The 19,175-nt window shown below is 37.2% G+C and overlaps 1 non-coding gene across 1 annotated transcript; it reads right to left on the reverse strand.

The window, feature by feature from the left end:
• Positions 1–17,022: 17,022 nt before the first annotated feature.
• LOC125582685 lies at positions 17,023–17,129 on the reverse strand. The gene has a single exon (XR_007320141.1). It is a non-coding gene; the product is annotated as a small nucleolar RNA R71 (small nucleolar RNA).
• Positions 17,130–19,175: the final 2,046 nt, after the last annotated feature.

Genomic DNA, 19,175 nt, shown 5'->3' on the forward strand with positions numbered 1-19,175 from the left:
TAAGGTACCTGGAGGTCCAAAAAATGCATGCCATATCCAGAGATCATATGAAGCAACCGCCTCTAAAATGATGGTTGGCTTACCCGAACCACGAGAATATTGCCATTTCTAAGCCGTGGGACAATTCTTCCACTCCCAATTCATACAATCAATGCATCCTATCATCCCGGGAAATCCACGCTGCTCACCAATATCAAGTAGACGTTGAAGATCAGCGGGTGTTGGTCTTCTTAGGTACTCATCGCCGAATAAATTTATTATTCCTTCCACAAACTTTTCCACACATGCCCGAGTTGTAGTTTCACCAAGCCGGAGGTATTCGTCGACCGTATCAGCCGCAGTACCATATGCCAAGACACGAATAGCTACGGTACACTTTTGGAGTGTAGAGAGCCCAAGCCTTCCAAGACCATCTTTCTTTTGACGAAAGAAGTGAACTTCGTTGGAGAGCGATCAACAATGTGCATGAACAATCACCTGTTCATTCTAAATCGTCGTCAGAAGAAATTTTCAGGATATGTTTGAGTTTCACTGAAATAATCATTCCATAGACGTATATGGCCTGCTTCACGGCTTCTTTCGATATAAACACGTTTTTTCCTTTCCGGCCTCTCCTCTTCTTGACCACCATAAGCAACGACAAGATTCTCGAACGTTTGATCAAAACATCGATCAAAATATTCATCAAAATATTGATCAAAATCATCAGGATTATTATGAGAAGAAGATGTCATGGTTACCAACATCAAAATATTCATCAATATTTTTTTTTTCATGAAGCCTCATATTATAAAACCCTTCTTAATCACCTTCAATTAAAAAAAAAAACTAAGCCTCATATTATATTTTGTTTTTGTCATAAACCTTCATATTATATAAGGTTGGGAAAAATATAACTTGGTAGGTATTAAACCCCTTCTTAATCACCTTCATTATAAAAAAAACTAAGATGAATGTTTGTGAAATTGCCTTACGGGGTATCTCTTTATGCAGCCCTCGTTTTGTTGTACCGCTTGGTATGTTTTGTTTCAGGCCTTGGTATATCACACCTTGGTATGTTTTGTTGCAGCCCTTGGTATGAGAAAGAGAAGATGATATTAGAGATGATATGAGAAAGAGAATATGAGAAAGAGAATTTGAGCGAGAGAAGATGAAAATGACACAAAGTAACTAGAATACTTTCATTTCATTACAAACTGTTTCCGTGAATACTTTCATTTCATTACAAACAAGAGAACTTCATTTCATTTAAAGACAATGCGAGTACAAAACAACAAACCCAACAGCAGTCTTGTGACACAACAAAACAAGAAAGACCAAGCTGTTTCCGTGACACAACAGACCAAGAAAGACATAGCTACTTCAGTAACACAACAAACCAACAAAGACATAAGACTGACACAAGAAAACAACAAAACACTTCTGCTTTTCCACGTTTGTGACACAACACGAGAAGACCACTGCAATGCTTCACTATGTGATGAACACAACACTGAGAATAATAAAATTAATATGAGAACAACAACACATAAGAATAATAAACAGAAACAGAAACCTGAGATGTGCTCACCCTTCGGTTTCACTGCAATGCTCCACTATGTGATGAACACAACTACTCTGAGCCGCTTGATACAGAGCAAGAATAAGAATGAGAACCACAACCAACATAAAACAGAAACAGAACTTGCTAAATAAGAAGTAATAATAAGCTTACCCAACATTTCTGTAATAAGATTCGTTTTTAAAGCTTCTTCAAAGTCAGATAGTGTCTCTTTTTTGGCAATGAGAGTCTCAAGCAGCCCCATCTTGGACAGACTCTCTTTCAGTTTCAAATCTTTCTCCTTAATTGCCCACAAGTTCTGAAACTCAGAGACACCCTTGAGGGCTTCACCGATTCTCTTACCACTTCCTCGTTTCGAGGCCTTGACACCAGGAGGACGTTGCTCAGCATCATTGGTAGTTGCGTAAGAGCTTGAGGACTGAGTACCATCGTCACACTTTCTCTTCTTACAGCTTCCATCAATCTTACTGCTAGATGCTTCACACCATTTCTGGTCATACCTTAACTCATCCCACGCATGTTGAAGATTAAATTTGATCTTGTGATCATTGAAGAAGATCTCGTGTGCTAGTTTAACTACATCATTCTCATTCATTTCACTTGTCTTCTGTCTTGTTGCAGCCTCATAAGAACCAGAAAACTTGGAAACGAGATCATTTATCTTCTGCCACCTCTGCTTACACTGGTTAAACCCTCGCTTTTCACTGCCTTGAACTTTTGGACTAGCTGCAAAGTAATCAGCTATACGCTTCCAGAAAGCAGCATCTTTTTGTTCATTGCCTACAACAGGGTCATTGCTGGTGTTCAACCATGCGCTAATAAGCACAACATCCTCGGTGAGACTCTATTTATTTCTTTCTTTTCTCTCTGATGGTGTGTCTTCACCCAAACTTGAAGGTTCAGTACATTGAGTACTAAAAATAGGGAGTTGTGAACAACTCTCACGGGAAAAGGTTTGAGGAGGGAAACCATCTTGTTGACTGTTCAACAGATCAACAAAGTTGGCGTTTTGACTATATGGATTCGTAGAATCCATATGCTAGACTGTCAAAGAAGAGAGAGAGCAGAAGAAATGTGTTTGAAGATGGAAAGAGTCACAATGAACGTGTTTAGCAGATGGAAGGAAGAGAGAAATACGAAGAAATGTGTTTAGCAGATGGAAAGCAAGAGCAGTAACTACAGAGTTTAATAGAGATGAGTTATCAGAATTAACCTAACTGTATGCAACATTCATTATCACAATTAACTCTACCACAAACTTAACTCTAAGCAAGCACACTCTCCTAACCACAACCTAACTGTAAGCAGCATTCATTACCACAATTAACTCACGCCATCGGTAAAGAAAAAAGCTAGCAAAAGGAGTGAGTTACTCGTACCATTCAATGCTTCTGCCTCAACAAAGCTCGTCGATGTGATTGTTAACCATCCTCTATTTCAATTCAATGCTTCTGCCTCAACAAAGACACCATCTGTAGTCACTTTATCCCTGCAAAGGCAAAGTGAAAAATAACCTGAGACAAGCAAAACAATATAATCTCCAGGTAGTGGTTTATACTTTACAAATTATATAGAGAGTTGAACCTTGCTCTGTATAATCTCCAGTTGAGAATCTTTCTCTTCCACTCGTGCTCCATGTTGTGTCCTGTCTCTTTTAGATACCTTCCTCAGTTGTTATCAAACAAAATAATGTTGTGTTAATCAACTAAACTAAACCAAAAGTATTGATCCACAAGGACTCAAACGAATAGAAAACAGAGTTCTCGGAGATTCCTATACTAAACCAAAACTATTGATCCACAAGGAGCTAATTGATGTTAATCGATTATGTTCATTGGTCCTAAAAAAGCTATGAACTTTGAATACAATGGAACAGAGAAACAATATGAAGAACCTGACCTTTATTGAAGAAGACTTGATTCTTCTTGTGATCGTTGAATCTCAGCTTCTCCTTTCTTGATGCATGACTCTGATCTTCCATCAATCGACAAACTCTGCCTCAGAAACAAACCATCGACGAAGAGAAGACGAAGAACAAACCATCAACTCTCATCTTCCATCAATCGACCAAGAGAAGACGAAGAGATGACGAAGAACAAACCATGATTTCCGATCTTCAATCGATCGACCAAGACAAGACGAAGAACAAACCATCGTCATCCTCTGAGATGTCGAAGAACCGAAGAGAGATGATGGAGAGAACAAGAGAAAGAACCGAGAAAGAAACAAGAGAAAAGGAAAAAAAAACACGTTTTGTTTTGCCCACCTTCTTACATGTGTCTCCTTCTTTCATTAAGAAACCGATTCGCAAACCACATATTAAAGGGACGGTATCACCCATTTTAATTTAGTTTAAATTTAATTAATTCATGTTATTTCTTAAAAAAAACCCTTCCCGAAACCGCAATAAAGATGGTCTAAGGACCACAAAAAGATAAACCCAGTCGGAGATTTAGATAACACCTAAAACCCAAAGCCACAAGCCGGCGGTTGCTAAAGAAACACCCCAGAGCCTAAGCGAACATAAATAAGACTCCCAAAAGAGATTGGAGTTTAGACAAACACAAACAACTAGACAATACCAAAGACTAAAACCCTAGACGGTAATCAAATTGATAATGAGAGAAGCCAACACGACACGTTAGTAAACGAAACCGTAGCTGTAAACACCCACCAACTCCAACTAAACTCGCCATCAGACTTTGGACGGGCTTTCCACGCACCTCTTACGCGCCACCTCACCACGGCAAAGGCTAAAGCTTTCCATACACAAACCTTATTAATACACCCGGTAACCGAATACAAACCACCACAGATCACCAGATCTGTTAAAATCGGAGCCGACAGAGTTCGATTTGAAACTCACGATCTAGATCTGAGATTCGACACTCGAAATCGGATTTAAATACCATCTAGAAGAAAAAAAGGATCTAAGACTACTTAAAACAAAAGATCGCCTTCTCATAGTACGACCGATATGATGCCGTCGACTGGAGAAGGTGAAGATGCCAAGTTCGCTCTTTTTTTCTCTGGTTCTTTGTTTTTTTTAGATAAAAGAATGATGCTCCTTCCAAAGGTTTGATGACATTTATTTTTGAAATAATAAAATAAAAAGTAAAATACGTTTGATAGCAACCGACGGCGCTCCGTTGTATATTTTGAACGTTACGGACCCACCGAACAATCCGTTGTCCCTCCTCTCTTTTCTGTTTTATTTTCCACTTTTTGGGTTTAAATTTTTATATAAATTTGTTTTTTGTCCTCAACTTATACAGACTCATACTAACTCTGTGAACCAAACCGGAAGATCTGCATCCATGTGAACGACAGAAGACGGTTGCTTCCTGACACTGCGTGCTAGGCTATCCGCCTTTGAATTTTGCGTCCTTAGTACATAAATGATCTCTGATCTGAAGAAATTTCCTTTCAGGGTCTTGATGTCTTCCAAATAACTTGCAACAGCTGGCTATTCTTCTGGTTTCGAAACCATTTTCACCAATTGAGAACAATTTGTTGCAATTGTAACCTGAAACTGACGTAAGTTCCTCATGCATTCCATTGCCTAAAGTAGCGCTTCCATCTCCGCATGAAGAGGAGAGAGACTAGCCCTAACATTCCTCGCTCCGATCAACCCATCAAAACCTTTTAGAGTACTAAACTAACCTTGTCCGGAAAAAATATCATTCTCTTTGCAAGAACCATCCGTGAAACACCATCTTTCTGGTCTTAACGGTAGGGTCGCAGCCTCTATGTGTGATATTGACCTCTGTATGTTCAATATTTGTGCATCAGCCCAAAGCGTAGATTTTGTTTCTGGCAATTTATATAAAATTTAGTCTAATCTTTTATTTATTTTACCTATTAGGCTATGATTAGCCACAGGCAGAAAGGCTGTACCTGATTAAAGTTCCGCAATGTTTCTTAAAAAGATCATCTATAGTTAGCTTTTGGAGTGAAATTTGTCATCCTCCACACGCATTTTTGTTTAAAAGAAACTATTTGCAGAGGAAAAAGGAGTTATAATATGACGCGTCAACCACAAAAACATCGGTTCGGTTAATAGTTTGCTACTTTATTGAAGCCAATTCGGAATCTTATGTTTTTATTCATTTGCATCATAGATTTATAAATTTTATATCTTCATGTCGAATTAAGCAAATTCTAAGTTTCATTAGTACTTTATGTTTGTGTGAAGAAGAGTGAAGACAAAGGAATGCACATGTAATGTTTAGGTTAATAATAAATGCATAAAGAGGTTAATCAGGATTATGCCTTGGATTAATTTAGAGCATCTCCAAAATAGCTTCCTATTTTAGAGTTTGCAAAACTCTATATTTGAAGTATCAAAGTGTTTTTCTCCAAAAGCAAAACTTTAAATTTAACTTCAAAATTATTTATAATTTACACTATGGTCCTTATATTTGTCATAGTAATTCCATAAAACTTTTATAAATAACTAGCACATATATAAATATATTACTGTATTATTAATTAATAAAATTTTATACTAGAATATAAAATTATAAATAGAAATACATAGTTAAATATTAAACTATAAGCAAAATACAACATTATTTCATAAAAATATTTCTGTAATGTTCTATCTTTGGTTACTCAATTGGATAATATTTTAGAGGTTCCGAAACAAATTTACTATATTGTTAGTGTTGTTGGAATATTTAAATTTGTGTAATAATTATGTCTTCATGTATCTTTTTTAAAAAGTTTTTTATTAACTTTCATTTGAATATTCTTGATGTCTAATTCTAGTTTTAAAATATTATAAATCTTATTTAAAAAATTTATTTAATTTTGTGTGTAAAAATAAATTTTAAAAATTTATGATATACAAAAGTTATAAAGATTAAAACGATTAATGAAGAAAATACTTAAGTATCATAAATGTGATGTGTAAGTAATTATAAGGACAAAAATGCAAATAAAAAGATGAAACTTCAAATTTAGAGTTTTGAATAGTGAAACTTCTAATACGAAGTTTCACTATTTAAAACTATAAATTTAAAGTTTTGAAATTTCTGTTCGGAGAGCAAAAAACTATATATTTGAAGTTATAGATACTCTTAGGCAAACGTGTTTGAGCATCTCTAACACCTTATTGGATTCCGCCACGTTTCCATCTTCCCTCGTATTTATTTTCTTGGATAAATACCGATAGTATATATATATATATATATAAATATATATATAACTAATTTCAGATTATATGTTTTGTTTCAGATGTTGGCTCCAGCAATACAAGGGTCTGACTGGTTCAAACGCAGCGGTTGCAGTTGCGGGAGTTTGCGGACGCGGGTGGTTGCAGTTTCTAGCGGTTTTAAGAAATTTGTACAACTGGTTCTGCGATTAAAAATTAATGTGTTTGCGGGATACTTAGAACTGGTTAACTACCAAATGCAGCAGCAGTTAAATAATAAATTAACAATATTTACATTTTATATAATTATAAAAATATCAAAAATCATAATATTATAATAAATATAAAAATTATATTTAGAAAGTTACAGTTTTAAATTTTTAAAAATCATAAAAAATATTTTTATTTTAAAATTTTATAATATTTAATTAAAATATAATAGATATATTTTAGTATTTTTATAATTTCAATTTAAAATTTTTATTGAATATTTTTATTTTGTATTTATATTGTTTAAAAAAAAAGAAAAACAAATTATCCTCTCGTAACCGCAAACGCTAGCTGGAACAAGTTTTTGAATTTATGAGTCCTAGAATGGTTTGAAGTAGTAGTTTGAAGCGGTTTAGAGCGGTTTGAGCGATTGTTGCAAAATGCCAACAACCGCTACCAACCGCAGCTTTGATTGTTGCAAAACACCAACAACCGCTACCAACCGCAAAAGTTGCAGATGGTAGCGGATCTAGAAAATAATTTAACATGGGGCATAATAAATAATAATATTTTATATAATTTAATAATTAAATTATATTAGATAACCAATAAATTAAATTAAATTTAATTATATATTATTTAATAATACATCATATTATATTTTAAATCAATCAAAGAAAAAGTAAACAGTTTTTATAGTGTTAAATATTCACTTAAGTAATATTATTAAATTATATATTACACATAATAGTTTCATTATAAAATATTTTATTTATTTTATTTTTACTTTTAATTTAAAATTAAAAAAAAAGAAAAAACTTAGTAAAACTAATTGTTAGAGTAAAATTCATGTAAAGTTTTGTTAATTATATATTAATGTTTGAACAAAATAAATTATATATTTTGGAAGAAAATGATAGTAGACAAAAGAAAATAAAAACAATTGTAAGAATAAAGAATAGTCTTAGGTACCAAAAAAAAAAAAATATATATATATATATATATATATATATTTATGAACAGGTGATTGTAAGTGTTAAAAAAAATGAAAGAACAAAGGACAGTGGGCTTGAACGTTATTAGGGTGTGGCACAAGGGGACGTTTTAGCGGAAAGAAATGAACAATTTCATCTTTGTAAGCATTTAATCAATGAGTACGTGGCACGTGCCACCCCCTCTCTGTGCGTGCGTCCCCCCCCTGGAGAAACCAGTCATGCTTTAAATTTACACTACCAAATTTAGATCGACCGGACAAGCTATAATATGTATAGCTTGATTTTTGAAATTCGTTTTTAAAAAAAAAAATTGGTATTGTAAATAGAGATACGCTATTGATTATACTCAAATCCAAATTTGGTGAAACTTTAAGCTTTCATTCTGGTTGGTAATACTAACCATTGTCGGAAAATAAATGTATACTAGAGCTTGACCCGCACGACCGTGCGGGTATTTATTTTAATTTTTTTTATTGTAATTTTATCTATTTTACAACATGATATACTATATATTTATTAATTTGAGCGTTCTATGTTATTATGACATTTAAATATTGCCATCTTATATTCTGTATTGAAAAATTAACTCAATTAAAATAATGTCATAGAAACAACTATGAGTTTGTAGTTTTTTTAAAATATTATACATTACGTTTGATTTACGTAAAATAATATATTTATTATTCATTATATCCAAAATTTAACATATATAATATAAGATTAAAATTTGAAATAAAAATGAACATTACAATATAATTTAATAATCTCTAATTATTTGTGGGCTTTTGTTTTTAATTTATGACTAAACCCGCACACCCGTTAACCACCATTGCAAAGCATATCAAGTTTGCTTTAATATATAGAATATTATGTATATTGTGTGATGTGTTGAAACCTAAGAAATTGGAAAGGTTAAGATTTTTCAGTTGTTTGTTAAAATTTTCTGTTTATTGTTTATTGGTTATGATTATCATATTTAAATTTGTTTGTTCCCCAATTCAAGGGAAAATATAAACTTTATAAACAAATTAGCTTTAGAGTTATTGGTTATATCTATAATTGATTTCCAAAGTGTAACATCTCGTAAACTAAAGTAAACTAAGTTACCAAAAAAAAAAACATCTCGTAAACTATTTTAGCAAAAAAAAAAACATCTCGTAAACTACCTTAAGTTGGTTAATAAGAGTTGATTTTTTGTGTGATTAAAATGAGTTAAAATGTTATGAAAAATGGTTATTGGATTATATTACTCTATAAGTTGCATTACTCATAAAGTTACTACAATCTTGCGTTTGGTGCAAGTTAAATCAGCTAAGGGTGAGGATTAATATATAGTGGAAAACCGTTTTGCTGAAAAGGTGATGATGAATGTAATATAAGTTACTACAATGTTGCGTTTGGTGCAGGTTAAATCAGCTAATTACAATGCCAAAACTGGAAATGGTATTGGAATGTTGGATAGCTAAATCTGTGGGTGGTATATATTAACAAAATCAAGAAAGTTTTGGCAAAAGATATCAAAACTATTTATATAATTTTGTGTAACACTAGATTTGGTTACCTCATGGGTTGTAGAATGAAAACAAAAGACGCAAAAGCTATTATAATAATTTATAATATAATAAATTGTAAAAGCCGGATAACCGGACTGAAATAAACGATATAATAAAAGCGATATGTTAAGAAAATAAACGATTGTAAAGAGCGAATACAAGAATGATAAGAAATCGTATTCGCTAATAAACATGGAGTCGAGATATAATCTCTTTCCTTAACTCTAAATATTCGCTCCGTTAGTGAGACGGAACTGTACGAATACCGAGTCCCAGGATACAACCATGGCATACAAATCACGCTTCACTCGTGATCGCCCTATCGAACTATAAACTCTACGAAACACTCTCGTATTTAAGACTTACGCTAAGGGAATTTTTTCTGTTGGTTTCGATGTGAAAAAGTTAAGAAATGAATGAAGAGGAGGCGAGTATTTAATGGAGAGAACCGGATTTGATTTTCGAAACTGTTGCACACGTTTAGCGAAAATATCTCTGAAATCTCGGGAGTGGAGAGTTGAGAAACTTTCTCCGCAAGATCTCTCTTCTGTTGACTCGTTCTGATCAATTTCGAACAAACAAACTTCGTGTCGTTTTTAGACAAACTACATGTCGTTTATTCATGAACGTCATTCTATTTTTAGAAATGAAATGGCAAAAATATAGTGCTTAACTTGGTCCAAAAAGAATATTCTTATTGGGCCGGAGCCCCTCCACCAAGATCCAAGACTCAAGCCAAAGCCCAAGCCCAAGCCCACGCCCAAGCCCAAGCCCACGCCCACGCCCACGCCCACGCCCACGCCCACGCCCACGCCGAGCCGAGCCGAGCCGGACGGTGGCAGCGGCGTGCGCGTGGAGAGACTTCCTCTCTCCTTGAGCCGTTTAACAACTCATAACACATGAGCATATATATACTGCTCATCTCCTCTCTACTTCCCCGATGTGGGATGTTCTTAAGTTTTATTCATTTAACCCAACCAGGATTTTTCCATGTGACCCGTAGGCCCATTTGTATTCACCTTATGCATTTTATTAATTCAGCCATTAGGCTATAATATTAGGCCCAACAATCCCCCACATGAATAGAAATGACTCTAAACATATGCAGACTAAATGCAGACTCGATAGACTCTAAAAAAAATTAAACTTATTCTAATCCTGACTAGACTAGACAGACTTATCGAGAGTGTGCGAAAAATTCACTGTGTTTGAGTTGGTGGCATTTTTAAGCCTTGAACCACTCATAATTAATATCTGTCGGGTTTGCTTTACCGGAAGGTGAACATGATGTCTTGAACCAACCGGTGTTTTATGTAAACCGAGACAATATGCATAACGCAGCTTCATTTTCTCGTAAAACTTAGTTCTCTATTGTGTTCATTGTGGCCATGAACTATTCCCAGTTTTCATGAGTGAACTTAGAGAATATAACCTTGCATTCATTCTCCTAGAAACGGTCCCATTTCACACTCATTAGGTGATTGACCATGAAAAGTATTGAGTAATACTCCACTTTGGAAGCTATGGAATCATTAAAAGCTTATGCTTATCCTTCTCACATTTGTTAGAACTTTTATCATCTTAGGAGCTGGGAAGAGACTACTTTGTCTCAAGTGCTTTGGTTAGATTCAGTTTGATTTTGTTTTCCCTTTGAACCTACTTCTTGGGATCTCCAGTCATGATATGTAGGGTTGCAGTCAAGTGCATTTGGGGATCTAAAGGAGTTTTTGACGTACTTTTAGAGTAATTTTTAAATCTCTCTAATATAGTTTGAGCATAATGAGATTGGGTTAAGGTAATTCCATTTGAGTTTCTTATAACTTTAACCCCGAGAATTACATCTACCAATCCCAAGTTTTTCATCTCAAATGTCCCTTTGAGCATGTTCTTTGTTTGATTGATAATGTCTTTATTTCTTCCAATAATGAGCATATCATCTACATATAGACATAGCAAAACATACGCATTTTTGGTAGTTTTGTAGTATATGCATTTGTCACATTCATTTATCTTGAAACCATTTGACATCATTGTATTGTCAAATTTTCCGTGCAATTGTTTAGGAGCTTGCTTAAGCCCATAAAGTGACTTTACAAGTCGACACACTTTGTCTTCCTGTCCGGGAACGACAAAACCTTCAGGTTTTTTCATGTAAATTTCCTCTTCTAAATCACCATTTAGAAAAGCGGCTTTTACATCCATTTGATGGATTTCTATGTCTCTTAAGGCTGTGATTGCTATCATCAGTCTTATTGATGTTATTCTCATTACTGGAGAATATGTATCAAAATAGTCCAAACCTTCCTTTTGTCGGAATCCTTGAACTACAAGCCTAGATTTATATTTTCCACCAGATTTTCGTGTCATTATCCATTTATTTCCTAATGCTTTGCAGCCAGGTGGTAAATCTGTTATGTACCATGTATAATTTTGCATGATAGAATCAAATTCACTCCTGACAACTTCGTTCCAAAATGGAGCTTCAGGTGAAGTCATGGATTCTGCGAAAGTTTTTGGAGCATTTTCTACTAAAAATGCCATTAGAAAATCTTCACCGATAGATTTTTCCTTTCGAGCTCTTTTGCTTCTTCGAGGTTCATCTTTTTCTTCATTTTCTGAAATATCATTTGTAGAAATCTCAACGTTTGTCTCAGTTTCTGAGTTTTTGACATTGTCTCTTTCTTCTCGAGTTCGTTTTGAACCTTGTTTTTCCTTATATGGAAAAATACTTTTGAAGAAAGATGCATTTCTTGATTCCATGATTGTATTTTCATGAATGTCTGATATTGCAGATTTATGTAACAGAAATCGATAAGCATTACTGTTATGTGCATATCTGATGAAGATGCAATCCACTGTTCTAGATTCAATAGTGACCTTTTTTGGTGGCGGTACCGCAACTTTTGCCAAGCACCCCCACACTTTGAGGTATTTATACGAAGGTAAATTACCTTTCCATAATTCATATGGAGTTTTGCCACTTACTTTGTGTGGAATTTTGTTGAGGATATATTTAGTGGTAAGCAACACTTCCCCCACATGTTCTGGGGTAACCCAGATTCCTGCAACATTGCATTCATCATCTCTTTTAGAGTTCGATTCTTGCATTCAGCAACTCCATTAGATTCTGGTGAGTAAGGAGTTGTAGTTTGATGGATTATTCCATGTTCTTTACAAAATGCATTGAATGGACCATCATACTCGCCTCCTCTGTCGCTTCTAACTACTTTAATAGTTGTTTTAAGCTGATTTTCGACCTCGAGTTTAAATTCTTTAAACTTTTCTAAGGTTTCATCTTTGCTATGTAATAAATATACATAACAATATTTTGTGCAGTCATCTATGAAGGTCACAAAGTACTTTTTCTCACCTCTAGTTTGTATGTATTTTAAATCACATAAATCGGTGTGAATTAAATCTAGAGGTTTATTAGTTCTTTCAACACGAGGTGATGGCGTTTTTGTGAGCTTAGCCTGTACGCATACTTCACATTTTTGTTTACCTGTTTTGCATTTAGGAATAAGATTTAAATTCATTAATCTTTGTATAGATTTGTAGTTTACATGGCCTAATCTTTCATGCCATATATTATAAGACTCAACCAAATAAGCAAATGGCTCTTTCTTATTCATTGAAACTTTTGGAGGTACAACTTTCGGAAGGACTGTCATTACATTTAACTTGACAAGTCCACCCTTAACATACCCCTTTCCCAAATACATCCCATTCTTCCTAATCACGAGCTTGTCCGCCTCAAAACTTATGGCGAATCCATTCTTGCTGAGCAAGGTTCCCGAGACCAGGTTCTTCCTCATGTCAGGCACATGCTCCACATTCGTCAGAGTGACCTCACGTCCAGATGTCATCTTCAAAATCACATTGCCGCGTCCTTCAATCTTGGAGACTGCAGTGTTTCCCATCCTGAGCTTCTCATGAGTCTCGCTTTTCTGGTAGGTGTTGAACATCGCCATATCGGTGCAAATGTGGGTGGTTGCATCAGTGTCATACCACCATTCCTTGGGGTTGTTGCTTTCAACCATGTTGGCTTCAGTCACCACAGCAACGAGATCCTCCTCAGTGAGATTTGCCTGAGCCTTCTCATCTTTGATCTTTTTGCGACACTCAACAGTCTTGTGCTCCACTTTGTGGCAGTAGTGACATTTCCCCTTGAACTTCTCCACATTCGCATTGATCTCAATGCCTTTGTTCTTGAAGTTTTTTCCAGAACCCTTCAGGGCTGCAATAGTTTTGGAAGGCTTGGCAGGAGAATTGGCGTGTGCCTTTCCTTTGCCTTTGTGCTCAGCCATGTTGACACTGTGCTCCTTAGCAGTGACCTTGTTAGCAGTTTGGTTTCTGGATTTCATCTGAAGCCTCATGATGAGCTCCTCGAGCCCCATCTTCTTCTTCTTGTGCTTCAAGTAGTTCTTGAAATCCGCATAACTTGAAGGAAGCTTTTCAATGAAGCTGAGAGTAGTGAATGTCTCACAGATGGACATTCCTTCAGCAGCGATTTCATGGCAAATGAGCTGAAACGCTTCCACCTGATCCATGATGGGTTTTGAATCCACCATTTTGAAGTCATGGAACTTTGCAACCACATACTTCTGGCAGCCAGCGTCCTCACCTCTTTACTTCTTGTCCAGTGATCTCCATAGCTCTTTCGCCGTGGGGATCTCACAGTAGACACGGTACAATGGGTCAATGAGACGACCCAAAATGTAACCTTTGCAGATGAAGTCGGAATGCACCCATATGTCAACAGTTGCGAGACTGTGAACATCATCAATCCCGTAAGGAATAAGGGGCTTGTCCTCCTAGATGAACTTGTCCAGCTTCATCGTTGTCAGGAAGAACATCATCTTCTTCTGCCACGTTTTGAAGCCTTTGCCATCAAACTTGTCTGGCATCAGTCCTTGAGTGAACAGACTAGGGACAGCCGGAGGAGTTTGAACTGCCGCCGGACCACTTGCAGTTGCTGAAACTGAACCTGTCTGATAAAGACCAGCACCGAATAGACTCTGGCGAGTGGTTTCATCAGCAGCATTTCCCGCAGGGAGGATAGTGCTTGTTGTTGCTGCACCGGTTGACGCTATGATGTTTCCAACGGTTGTCACAGTTGCATCAGTGGCTGCAACGTTGAGTGGAGTTGTTGTTACATCAGTGGTGTCAATGGGGGTGTTATTACTATTCGTCATTTTTCTGTAGAGAAAACATGAAGACGGATTAGTACTCCAATCAACAAATAACATATTATTTTTAAGCAAAAATAATAGTCTAAAATCGATTTTTATTTTTGGTGTTTGAACCAAATCATATTGATATAAGTAACGTTTACATAAGATCTAAGAAACGTTTCGCGGATAAGCATATAGCAAATCGCAAACATCGTTTATGAGATAAGTAAGAAATGTATATCAATAAACGTTTTCGCGGTAGTGCTACAGAGCAAAACGCAAACCGTTATGAGATAAGTGATATCTTGCATATTCACATTGTTTTATCCATTTATTCATGTGCGTTTTCATCACATAGATTAGGATTTAGCCATATCTAGGTTGCATTTTGCATACATATGTCTCTATTAGGTATTGGAGTACCACATGGAGTTCCTGGAGATATTTGAGTACATTTGGAGCTCAAGGGAGGTGATTAGAGTGATCTTTGGACGAGCACTGCCTGGAGCGACTTCCCGGAGCGACTACATGAAGTCGCTGTGACACACATCTCAGAGCGACTTGACCGGAGCGACACAGCGAGGTCGCTCGCGCCTCTATCACCCGGAGCGACGTGACCGGAGCGACACAGCGAGGTCGCTCGCGTCTCCATCACCCGGAGCGACGTGACCGGAGCGACACAGCGAGGTCGCTCGCGAAGAGCGATCCAGAGCGACGTCTCGCAGCGACCCCTCCAGGTCGCTCCCGAAGCCTGGAGCGACCTCCCGGAGCGACTACTGGAGGTCGTTGTGCGCCTTCTGTTTGCTCAAATTCATTTCTACTCAAAGGCCTTTTGGTCATTTCATTATGCACGTTTTTACTTCTAAAAACCTATGTTTTAAGTACTTTTGTAAGCCACCAGAAAACAATCTATTTTTCCAGAGAACAACTAGTAAAACTTCTTTTGATTCAGATTTCGATTTCTTTCATCTTGTGTTCTTGTTGATTTTTTATCTATTTCTCTACATGATTAATCTGAAATCCACCATGGGTTTGAGAGGAATCATGGAGATTAGTGAGTAATCACTTTTTGAATTCATGGGTTAGGGAGATCAAGGGTGATTAGGTTAGTTCTAGGATGTTTTAGTGTAGATCATGCTTGTTCCTTGCTAATAGAGTATTCATAATGCATCTTCTGAGTTGGCCACTCAAAAGTTGATCTTTAGGCATTTCCCACCCACAAGGTGTTTGATGAAATGTCTGAGACAACTCTCCTAAGCTTTTAACATACTTTACCAAAGACATTTGTTGTTAAAGGTGTTAAGATAGCCAATAGACTTGTTAGTAATGATTGCTTTCATATTATTCAACCAAAGACATTTGATGTTTGAGATATGTTAGCAAATGAGCATTCATCTAGACATAGAGCTTGTTTAAGATTGTGTCTAAGCTTAAGGTTGATAGTTTGATTGATCGTTTGCCATCCTTAGTTCGAAACTTGATCACCCAAGGTCTAATCCCTATGCCCATGAGTTCTCTTTTCCCTTAGTAAAGAAAGTCATTTCATTTATCATTAATCATTAGTTTAGAAACCTCTTAAATTATCGGTTGCACTTAGATTAAGTGAGTACTTGCATTCTCGGTGCTTTGATATCCCTCAGAACTGGTTCGACAATCTTTTATACTACAACATTTGTCTTATGAGCCTTGAAAACTCCTAACATCAAATTGGCGTCATTGCCAAATTCTGAGTAGATTTAAACATTGAGATTTAGTCAATTGCTTGAGACTAAGTCATTTTTATTTTCTTTTGTTACTGATTCTCCTTCTTCACCTCCATTTACGTTACAGGTGTATGAACTTGAGGAGCAGGGGTCCATCAAACCTAGTTCCAATAGTAGCAGACATCAGAGCTTTCGAGAGGGAGTGTGCTAGAGCTAGAAGAGAAGAAGAACAACAAGCCCACTTGCAGAGATTCGATATTGATATGGAAGATCAACCGCAAGGGGCAGAACACCAACCGCGGGTAGCTCGATCCATTGGTACTTATGACCGGCCCAACATTCATGGTCATATACTGGGAATCCGAGCACCGGCTGTGGCAGCCAACAACTTTAAGGTCAAGTCAGGACTCCTCAACGTGATCGAGAACAACAAGTATCATGGCTTGGCTCTAGAGGACCCATTTGATCACTTGGACAAGTTCGACAGCTACTGTGGGTTGTCAAAAACCAATGGTGTGTCCGAAGATGCCTTAAAGCTCAAGCTATTCCCTTTCTCTTTAGGGGATAAGGCACGTCAGTGGGAGAAGTCCCTACCCAGCGACTCTATCACCACTATGGATGACTGCAAGAAAGCATTCTTGGAGAAGTTCTTCTCTACTTCAAGAACTGCTAAGCTGAGAAATGAGATCTCCAGCTTTCAACAGAAGGGCTTGGAAGGATTCAGCGAAGCCTAGGAGAGATTCAAGGGCTACCAAGCTCAATGCCCTCGCCATGGTTTCTCTAAGGAAAGCCTGTTGAACACATTCTACAGGGGAGCTCTTCCTAAGTACAGAGCCAGATTGGATACAGCTAGCAATGGGTTCTTCTTGGGAAGAACTGAGGAAGATGCAGAGGAGCTGGTTAACAACATGGTGAAGAATGATGCAGTCTACAGTGCATACCACGACAGAGGCAGTAGGGGTGATGATAAGCAAACGAGGAAAGAGATCAAAGCTTTGGAAGACAAGATCTACCTACTCATTGCTGAAAAAGCCACCCAAGAGGAGCTGAAGTTTGTTGGTAACTCCAAGCAAGATGATCCACCTGCTGTCAATGAGGTTGAGGGTTTGGAGGGTCAAGAGGAGTTGTGTTTCATTAACAACAATGGTAGCTGGTACAAAAAAGAGCCCAAGTTTCAGTACAACAACTACCAACAAAAATCCTATCCCAACAACCAACAGAGTGGTTATCCGCCTAGAAACAACCAGCAAGGCAGCTATCAACCTCATCAAAACCCCTCGTCTGGTTCCTCTGCTCCTCAAGAGAGCAGCACTGATACCTTACTGAAACAAATCTTGGAGTCTCAGACTAGAAGTGAGAAGCATGTTGGTTATGAGTTGAAGAACCTTCATTACAAGATTGATGGGAGCTACAATGAGCTCAACAACAAGTTCTCACATCTTGCTTCTACAGTCAAGAATTTAGAGAATCAGTTTGCTTCCATGAACACTCACCAGACTCGCCAACAAGGATCTCTACCTGGAAAATATGACCAAAACCCCAAGGAGGCCAAAGCTATCACCCTGAGGAGTGGTAAGCAGTTACCTCCTACAACCCTCACCAGGGATGCTGAGAAACTAGGTGAGGAGGTGGCCATCAACTTAGATGATGAAGTGGTGATTGTTGATGAGAAAATCAATGATGAAATCTTGGAGAAGATTGTGGAAGCCAAAGGTAAAGGAAAGGTTGGGGAAGAGAAGAAAACAGTGAAAGATGGTGAAGTTCTTGCTCCAGCAAGTGAGAATTCTTTTGTTCCTCCTCCCTATGAACCCAAACTACCATTCTCTGGTAGATTCAAGAGGCAGCTGCTAGAGAAGTACAAGGCTTTGTTTGAGAAGCAAATGAGTGAAGCTCAGGTTGCAATGCCCATCATCGATGCTTTCATGTTGATTCCTCAATACAACAAGTTCCTGAAAGATGTTGTAGCTGCAAAGAAGAAGGAAATGGAAAGCATGATGATTCTTACCCATGAGTGCAGTGCCATCATCCAGAGGCTTGATGTTCCAGAGAAGTTAGAGGATCCAGGATGCTTCACACTACCTTGTGCTCTTGGACCTATGGTATTTGAGAAATGTCTCTGCGATTTGGGAGCTAGTGTCAGCGTGATGCCTTTGTCTGTTGCAAAGAAGCTTGGATTCACTCAGTACAAGAAGTGTAGACTCTCTCTGGTGTTAGCTGATCGTTCAGTGAAGTACCCTGTGGGCATCTTAGAGGACCTACCTGTGAAGATTGGAAGGTATGAGATACCTACAGATTTTGTGGTGCTTGAGATGGGTGAGGAGGCTCAAGATCCATTGATTCTTGGAAGGTCATTCTTAGCTACAGCAGGAGCAATTGTTAAGGTGAAAGAGGGCACGATTGATCTCCATTTGGGTAAAGGGCATGTTCTCCACTTTGACATCAATGAGAAAATGAAGAAACCAACTGTGTTCGGGCAAGCCTTCTACATTTAAGAGATGGGCACTCCTGCTGATGAACCCCTTGAAGAGTTACCACCAGAGGACAACGAGGAGGGAGCATCTCCCTCTGCTCATTCCCCATAGAAGGTAACCTACTACTTTCCCTTGTATATACCATTCCGTTTTTGCATATTAGTTTTCTCTTTTTGGGTATCTCTCTCTCCTTGACAACACAGAGACTGTGTGATTTAAGTGTGGGGGAGGTACCAAGTATTTGATCACGTTTGCTTTGATGTTGTTTCATTGAGTCATGCATTGCATACCTATTTGCATAAAAAAAATCATTTAGTTTGCATCATTTGCATTTCTAGGAGAGTCTAGAGCAT

The sequence above is a fragment of the Brassica napus genome, chromosome C2 (genome assembly GCF_020379485.1).
Source record: "Brassica napus cultivar Da-Ae chromosome C2, Da-Ae, whole genome shotgun sequence".
Lineage (NCBI taxonomy): Eukaryota > Viridiplantae > Streptophyta > Magnoliopsida > Brassicales > Brassicaceae > Brassica > Brassica napus.